Here is an 8,530-nt window from a genome sequence, read left to right on the forward strand (position 1 = left end):
TTGTTTTTTTTCTTAGAAGGTCAGAGATAATAGGCTTAAGTCTCCTAAGACTCTTAAGAGGAAGAGGGTATTGAGCCTGAACAATATACTGGGTGGGGTCAATATACAATATACTGGTAGGGGAATTGTGCCTAGCCACAGAGGGGTTTTGGATATCCCAGACTTGGGGGTCTACTTGAGAGGCTGGTAAGGGAAGTGACATGTTAGAACTGGTAGGTAAGGTGGCTAGGAGGAGGAGGAGAGAGGACGCTGGCGAGTTTGGGGTCAAGCAGATGGGTGGAGTAAAGGAAATAGAGGTCCCTACTTTGGCTAGAAAGTCCCTTCCCATTAGGGGAACTGGATAGGCTGGCAGTCAACACCCCAATGTCCCTCTTGGTGGCATTTTGGACATGGCCCCGGTGGCTTTTGGGAGTTAGAGAAGCCCTGACCCAGTGACCTTTTTGACCACATTTGAAAGAGGGACCTGGTGGTCCTCATGTCTTAGAAGGCAAGGGAGCCTGGGTAGTGGCCGAGGCTGGTCAGATGGCCAGGGCCAGCATTTGGTATTTTTGTCTGCAGGCTTTTTCATCTCTCCAGTGGAACACTTTAAAGGCCAGTGCTAAGACTTCTGCCTACAGAGTCAGAGGTCCCCTCTGCAAGGATTTAAGCTTATCCCTGATGTTGGGGTAACTTTGGGAGAAAAAATAGGTCATCAGGAGTTGTCTGCCCTCTATACTTTTGGGGTCTAGATTAGTGTGTTGTAAGAGAGCCTTCGTAAGGTAGGAATTGGGATGGGTGTTCGTTTTTTGTCCTGAATGACCTCCTGGAGCTTTTCCTAATTAACTGGCTTAAGGGCAGCTCTAAGGAGACCAGCCAGAAGGCAGGTTGTAAACTGATCCCTAGCTAGAATGCCTTCTGGGGTATTATAATTCCACTGTGGATCATGGTCAGTACCGCCTTAGCTCTAACAGGGTGTGAAGTGTTTGTTTGATGAACCTCATCTGCATGCCCTCTAGCCTGTTCCCAAACTTGTCTGCATTCCTCAGGTAATAGGTTATTGGTAAGGATCATATAAATATCATGGAAGGTGAGACTATAAGATTGAGTGAGATATTGAAATTCTTTAATGAAGGTAGAAGGATTAGAAGTATAGGATCCTAATCTCTTTTCTACTTGAGAAAGTTCAGTTAATGAGAAGGGAACATGCACCCTAATTAAGCCATCTATACCTGCTACTTCTCTCAAGGGAAGGATAGAGGCTGGCTTATGTTGAGTAGAGTTATCAGACTTTGTTACAGAGTGGGAACGGGTTGTGGGTGGGGTGAAAGTGGGTGCCTGTGTGAGGCGAGTAGGATGGTCTGCTGCTGGAGAAAGGAGTGAGGGTTTTGGAGAAACTGAAGGAGAGGGAGAGGGAGTAGGAAGGGAGGGGGAAGGGCCCGAAGGTTGTGAGGATTTTGGAGGAGCAGAAGCGGGAGAGGCTGGGACAGACTCTGGAGGTTGTGAGAATTCTGTAGAGACTGGAGGTTGAGGGCAGTGGGGTGGAGCTTCATCTGCTGCATCAAAGGCAGAGAACTCCTCAGGTTGAGATTTTATGGTTAGTAGGAGTTGAGTGGGAGAACAGGAGGAGCAGAGAGGAGGTTTAGAGCAGAGAAGAAAGAAAGCTTGAATGTAAGGCACCTCCTTCCATTTACCAGATTGCTGACAATAATTAAGAAGATCCTGTAAAATAGTGGGATTTAATGTGCCGTTAATAGGCCAATTTGGACCCTTACCTAAAGAGTATGTAGGCCAAGTTTTATTACAGAGGCATATGAGTTTGGAAGTTTTTAACTGCGGTTGCAAACGCAGTCTTAAAATTCTCCAGAAGACATCCCTGTGGAGAAACTGAGGGGACAGACGGCGTAGTCTGGGCATTCCCCATTGGGAGGTGAGAGAGTCATGACCTTCTAAGGTTTCCCAAAAGAAGGTGCAGACTCTAACAAGAGAGGTACTTCCTGATCCAATAGCCTGTCAGCTTTTGGCCAGGGACTGGGGCGCAGATGCCAGGAGGCACGGCTGAAGCACGACAGTTTGCCTACCTAGGTCTTCCCATGAGCGAGCAGGTTGAGAGAAAGTCAAGAGAGAGAGAGAGTCAGTGAGCGAGAGGGAGAGAGAAGAGACCGTGTGCAACTGAGAAAGCTCTCCCAGGGGAAACTGAGGCCCTAATAGAGATGGGGTCTAGCAATAGGGATCAACCGTAGCCAATAAAGGCCATGGTTGGGAGTTTCCCCACTTCAAAAAGCAGTGGGAAGGTACCAGACTCTCAACAGTCACTCTCCCCTTGCCCAAAGAAACGTTTATGCTGACCAAAAGGGAAACTCACCAATCCTTTCGGTGTTGGATGCCTTGGTAGCGATCTGGTAGACGGAAAGTGGAGATCTCAGGTGGATTTGGAGAAAAATAGGTCTCCAGAAGCCCTGGAGGGGTGCCTGCACTCCCCGCTCGGTGTGCCCACTGGAGGTAACCTATCCCAGCCAAAATGCACCAAATGTTAGGAAACATGCGCCTGTGAAGATTATGCAACGGGTTCACAAATTACACCATGAGATTGGTTCCATGTGGGTGGTTTATTAGGGGAAGGGAAAAGGGGTCCCAGAGAGATGAGGCAGGAGAGAGAGAGAGAGAGAGAGAGGAGGGGCTCCAGGAGTTTTCTTATAAGGTGACCCAGGGCATGCGCAGGTGGTTCCAGGTGGGCAGCTGGTGGTCTTTTTGGTGTCTTCACAAATGTCTGATAACCGGTTTGTCAGGTCCCTTGGAGCTGGCCATAGAGGTGCCTGCTTACTGATCCCAACAGTCACTGTGCCGATCCTGCTGTGCTGCTGGTCAGAAGGAGAGTTGTCCCGGCGCTGCCATCTTGCTGAATCTCGAGACCAAATATTCTCTTTAATTACAGTTAACTAACTTTTGGGAAGGTTGTTTATATATCTATTTTTAGTTTTTATTGAAAACAGATTCTCTTTCTACACAATATATCCTGATTATATTTTCCCTTCCCTCCACTCCTCCCCTCTGCATCCACTCTCTTTCTGTCTCTTATTAGATAAAGAAAAACAGGTTTCTAAGAGATAACAACCAGGCATCACAAAATAATATATAAGATGAGGCAAAAACTATCATTTCAAAGTTGGATATCAGAATGAATCAGAAGGAAAAGTGTCCCTAGCACAGACACAAGTGTCAGACTCACTCATTCTCAGAACAGGAGTAACATTAAATTTCTAAGATAAAGGCTGTATATACACACATAGGACATAGCTCAGGCCCTTGTAAGTCCCATGCTTTCACTTTTGGTCTCTATGAGCTCATATGGTCATTGCTTAGTTGATTCACAGGGTCTTCTTTTCCTAGTGTCCTCCACCAACTCTGGCTCTCACAAGTTCTTCGGATGCCATGATATTTGAGTAAATGGGTTTGATGGAGACCTCCCATTAACACTCTCTTTGAATAATGTCTGATTGTGGTTCTCTGCATCTGTTCACATCTGCTGCTAGAGAAAGCCTCTTTGATGATTAGTGGATAAAGCACAGATCTGTAAGTAAGGCAGAATATCATGCAAAGTCATTGTATTGATAATTTTTATGAATGATAGTGCTTGGTTTTACCCTCATTGCCTGAGCTGTATAAGCTAGTTCTTGGTGAATCTAGAAGTGTTGGGTATGGGTTTTATCTTGGGAACTGGGCCTTGAATCAAATGAAACATTGGTTGTCTATTTCTACAAGTTCCATGCCACCATATTTTCATAACTAAGTCATACTCAATTGTGTAAAGGTACCACAATTACTGTGTCTCTTCATCAGTTTAGGGACATCTATAATGTTTCCAGAGTCTGGCTATTATGAAGAATACCACAGAGAACATGGTTCGGCTAATGTCCTTCCGATAGGATGCAGTATCCTTTGAATATATGCCCAAAAGTGACATAGTTGGCTCTTGAGGGTGGGTAGATTCCAATTTTTCTTAAGAACCACCATAGTGATTTCCACAGTGCCTATACAAGTTTTCACTCCCACCAGCAATAGAGGATTGTTCCCCATGACTTACATTCTTCAACAGTATGAACTGTCACTTGCATTATTGATCTAAGCCATTCTGACAGGTGCAAGATGGGATCTCACAATACAATTGATTTGTATTTTACCAATGATTAAAGATTTTGAAGATTTCTTTTACTGTTTCTCAACTACTTGAGTTTCCTCTATTGAGTATTCTTTGTTTCGGTCTGTACCTCATTTTTAACTAGACTGCTTGATTTGTTGGTACATACTTCCTTAATTTTTTACATATTTTGGATATCAGTAAGTTTTCTATTGGATATGGATCTCTTCCTATTCTATAGGCTATTGTTTTATTAATTGATGGTGTTTCTATGCTTTACAAAAATATTTCTGTTTCTTTAGTTCCCACTTTTCAGTTGTTGATCTTATTGTCACTGGTATAGCCTTTCTGTTCAGACAATCAACTCCTATGGGATTATGTTGAAGGCTTTTCCCAGTTTATCTTCCATCTGTCTAAATGTATCTGATTTCTTTTGAAGTCTTTTTTATTATTATCATTTATTACAATTTATTCAATTTGTATCCCAGCTGTAGCTCCCTCGCTCATCCCCTCCCAACCCCACTCTTCCATTCTCTTTTCCCCTTATATCCTTTCTCTAGTCCACTGATAGGGGAGGGCCTCCTCCCCTTTTATTTGACCCTAGCCTATCAGGTCTCATAAGGACTTTTTGGCATTGTCTTCCTCTGTAGCATGGCAAGGCTGCACCCCCGACAAGTGGAGGTAATCAGAGAGCCTGTCACTGAGGTCATGACAGAAAAAAACCCTGTTCTCCTTATTAGGGAACCCACTTGAAAAATGAGTCTATGGGTGACATCTGAGCCAGGTTTTAGGTCCTCTCCATGCATTTTTCTTGGTTAGGGTATCAATTTTTGGCCCTTTTGGTCTCCTTTTAGAACTCCTGCCCCTCCCAAGTCTTCCTACCCCCCCCTTCCTTCATAAATTACTGGAACTCTTCCCAAAGTTTGGCTATGGGAAACTTATGAGTCTAAGCCTCTGCTTTGAAACCTCCATCAGTAGTCATTCAGAGGCCAACTGTGGTACACTTGTGTCCTGTTCCCTGTCTTCTCCTGCTTCCAATGTCTATCACATTTGTCCTTCTGAGTGAGGACTGAGCATCTTCTCTAGGGGGTTCCTTGTTGTTTAGATTCTTTTGGAGTGTAGATTTTTAGTATGTTTTTCTCTTATTATATGGCTAATACTGACTTCTGAGTGAGTATATACCACATGTGTCTTTCTGCTTCTGAGTTACCTAATTCAACATGATCTTTTCTATTACTCTCCATTTGTATGGAAAATGCATGATTTCCTTGATTTTTTATTGAATGTTTATGTTAGAGTCTATGCTGTTGGTATTTTGTTCAGGAAGTTTTCTCCTGTGCCAATGAATTCAAGGCTCTTCCCACTTTTTCTTTTAACAGGTTTAGTGTACCTGGTTTTGTGTTGAGGTCTTTGATCCACTGAGACTTTAGTTTTATGCAGACTTTTGATGATCACTTCTATTTCCTTAGAGGATATAGGACTATTTAATTTATTTCCCTGGTCTTGATTCAGCTTTGGTAAGTGGAATCAATCAACAAAATTGTCCATGTCATTTAGATTTTCAAATTTTGTGGCATACAGACTTTGGAAGTAAATCCTAATGATTGTTTGGATTTTCTTAGTGTCTGTAGTTATATCCCCATTTTGATTTTGTTGATTTGGATGATTTCTCTCTGCCTTTTAGTTAGCTTGGCAAACCGTTTCTCTATCTTTTTTATTGTCTCAAAGAACCATCTCTTGGTTTCATTGATTTTTGAATTGTTTTATTTTATTTGATTTCAGCCCTGATTTAGTTTATTTCCAGCTGTCTCCTCCTCTTTGGTGTGTCTGCTTCTTTTTTTTTTTCCCTAGGGTTCTTAGGTGAGCCATTATGTTGTTTGAATGAGATGTCTTGAATTTCTTCTTGAAGGCAGTTAGTGTTATGAACTTTCCTCTTAGTACTGCTTTCATTGTGTCCCACAAGTTTGGGTATGTTGTGCCTTCATTTTCATTGAATTCCAGGAAAACTTTAATTTCTTTCTTTATTTCTTCCCTGACCCAATTGTCATTTATTATCAAGTTGTTCAGTTTCCATGTGTGTGTAGGCTTTTTCCTATTTTTGTTGTTGTTGAGGTCCAGCTTTATATCATGGTGATCAGATAGGATACAAAGGATTATTTCATTCTTCTTCTATCTGTTGAGAGATGTTTTGTGACCATTCATATGGTCTATTTTGGAGAAGGTTCCATGAGGTGCTGAGAAGAAGGTAAATTATTTTGTGTTTGGGTGAAAGGTTCTGCAGATGTCCATTTGATTCATGACCTCTGTCAGAGTCATTGTTTTTTTGTTTAATTTCTGTTTTGTTAACCTCTCCTTTGTTGATAGTAGGGTATTGAAGTTTCCCACTATTAATGTTCTGGGATCCATGTTTTGTTTAATTTTTAGAGACATTGTTTCTTTGTTTAATTTCTGGTTTGTTGACATGTCTTTAGTTGATAATGGGGTTTTGAAGTCTCCCACTATTAATGTGTGGTTTATGTTTTATCATGTTTATTTTACAAATGTGGGTGCTGTTGTATTTGTGGCATAGATGTTCAGGATTGTACTGTGTTCCTGGTGGAATTTTTCCTTGATGCCTATGAAGTGTCCTTTCCCATCGCTTTTGATTAATTTTGGTTGAAAGTCTATTTTATCAGCTATTAGAATGGCTACTCCTGCTTGCTTCTTGGGTCCATTTGCTTGGAATACTGGCTTCCAGCCCCTTTACCCTCAGGTAATGTCTATCTTTGTGATTTAGGTTTATATCTTGTATGCAACAGATTACTGGGTCTTGTTTATGCATCCATTCTGTTAGTCTGTTTCTTTTGGTTGGAGAATTGAGTCCATTGATGTTGAGCGAGATTAATGACCAGTGGCTTCTAGATCCTTTGATTTTGATGTTGGCTATGTTCGTAAATTTGTGTGCTTGGTTACCTTTTGTTTTACTGTACTGAGTTTAATTATTTCCTGTGTTTTCTTGGAAGTAGTTAGTTTTCTTGGGTTGTGCTTTTTCTTCTGTCTTCTGTAATGCTGGATTTGTGTGTAGGTAAGTGTTGAAATTTGTTTTTGTCGTTGAATATCTTGTTTTCTCAGTTTATGAGGACTGAGAGTTTTGCTGAGTATAGTAGCCTAGGCTGACATCTGTGTTCTTTAGGGCCTGCATGATATCTGTCCAAGCACTTCTGGCTTTCATAGTCTCTGCTGAGAAGTCAGGTGTGATTCTGATGGGTTTACCATTTTATGTTACTTGACCTTTTTCCCTTGCAGCTTTTAGTATTTTTTCTTTGTTCTGTATACTTACTGTTTTGATTATTATGTTGCGGGAGGATTTTTTTTTTCTGGTCTAATTTATTGGATGTTCTGTAGCCTCTTGTATTCTTATTGGTCTCTCCTTTAAGTTGAGGAAATTTTCTTCAATGATTTTGTTGAAAATATTTTTGGGCCTTGGAGGAGGAATCTTTTTTTTTCTTCTATTCCCATATTCTTAGGTTAGATTTTGTCTTTTTATGTTGTCTTGAATTTCTTGGATGGTCTCTGTCAGGAATAACTGGGTTCTGGAGATGCCATATTGCTCTGTCTTTTGTTGGTTGAGCTTTTACACTGGCCTCTACTTACTGGGTAATCTTAGGTGTTGGGTGTTAGTTTCTGGTGGTTCCTGGAATCCTGTGGTGGAGAGAATCCCCTTTGCAGGAAGATGGTTTTTCCTGAAGGTATCGTCTTCAGCTTTTTGGTATGGTTACTGAATGGCCAATGTTTTTTCAGGAATTGCCATATCTCACCTCAGGTGTACAGACCTGAGTGGTAACTGTGCCTTGATGGTCAAGAGGGCTCTCCTCTCACTCTGAGAAGTCCTGGATACAGCTGCCCTGCTTCTGGGTTTCTTGCTGTAAATTTAGTGAGCTGCTGCTGTAAACTAGGTGCCCTGTGGTTTGGTCAGTTTTGTTAGGGAAAACTGGTTGCCCCTTGGAGCAGTATTGGGGGTTGTTCTCAGGTCTGCCAGGCTTCTGTAGTTCTGAGGTTGGAGCTCTGTGCCCCAATACTCAAGCAGTAATCAGTTGCAGGCGAGTACCACTCTTCTGCGAGCAGCAGGTTAGTTGGTGCCCAGCAGGTTGGTTGGCAGGCTAGTTGGTCTGTGAGACCTTCTCTAGGGAAATACTGGGTGGCCTAAGTCCATCCCCATTTGCTTCCTTCCCTGTGTGGTTTTCTCTCTATAGGGACTCCCAGTCTCTGGTGCCCTGGGGCACACACTTCTGTCTGTGAAGTAGAGATGGGTGCGCAGCATGTCACTGTGCTTGCAGCTGGAGCCCTGTTCAGTGCTGGTGGCATGCACCCACCATTCTATGGGACCTTTTCAGGGAAAGACTGGGTCAACAGAGGTCAGTCCCATTTCCTTCTTTA

Source organism: Meriones unguiculatus, assembly GCF_030254825.1.
Source record: "Meriones unguiculatus strain TT.TT164.6M chromosome 16 unlocalized genomic scaffold, Bangor_MerUng_6.1 Chr16_unordered_Scaffold_43, whole genome shotgun sequence".
In the NCBI taxonomy this organism is placed as follows: domain Eukaryota; kingdom Metazoa; phylum Chordata; class Mammalia; order Rodentia; family Muridae; genus Meriones; species Meriones unguiculatus.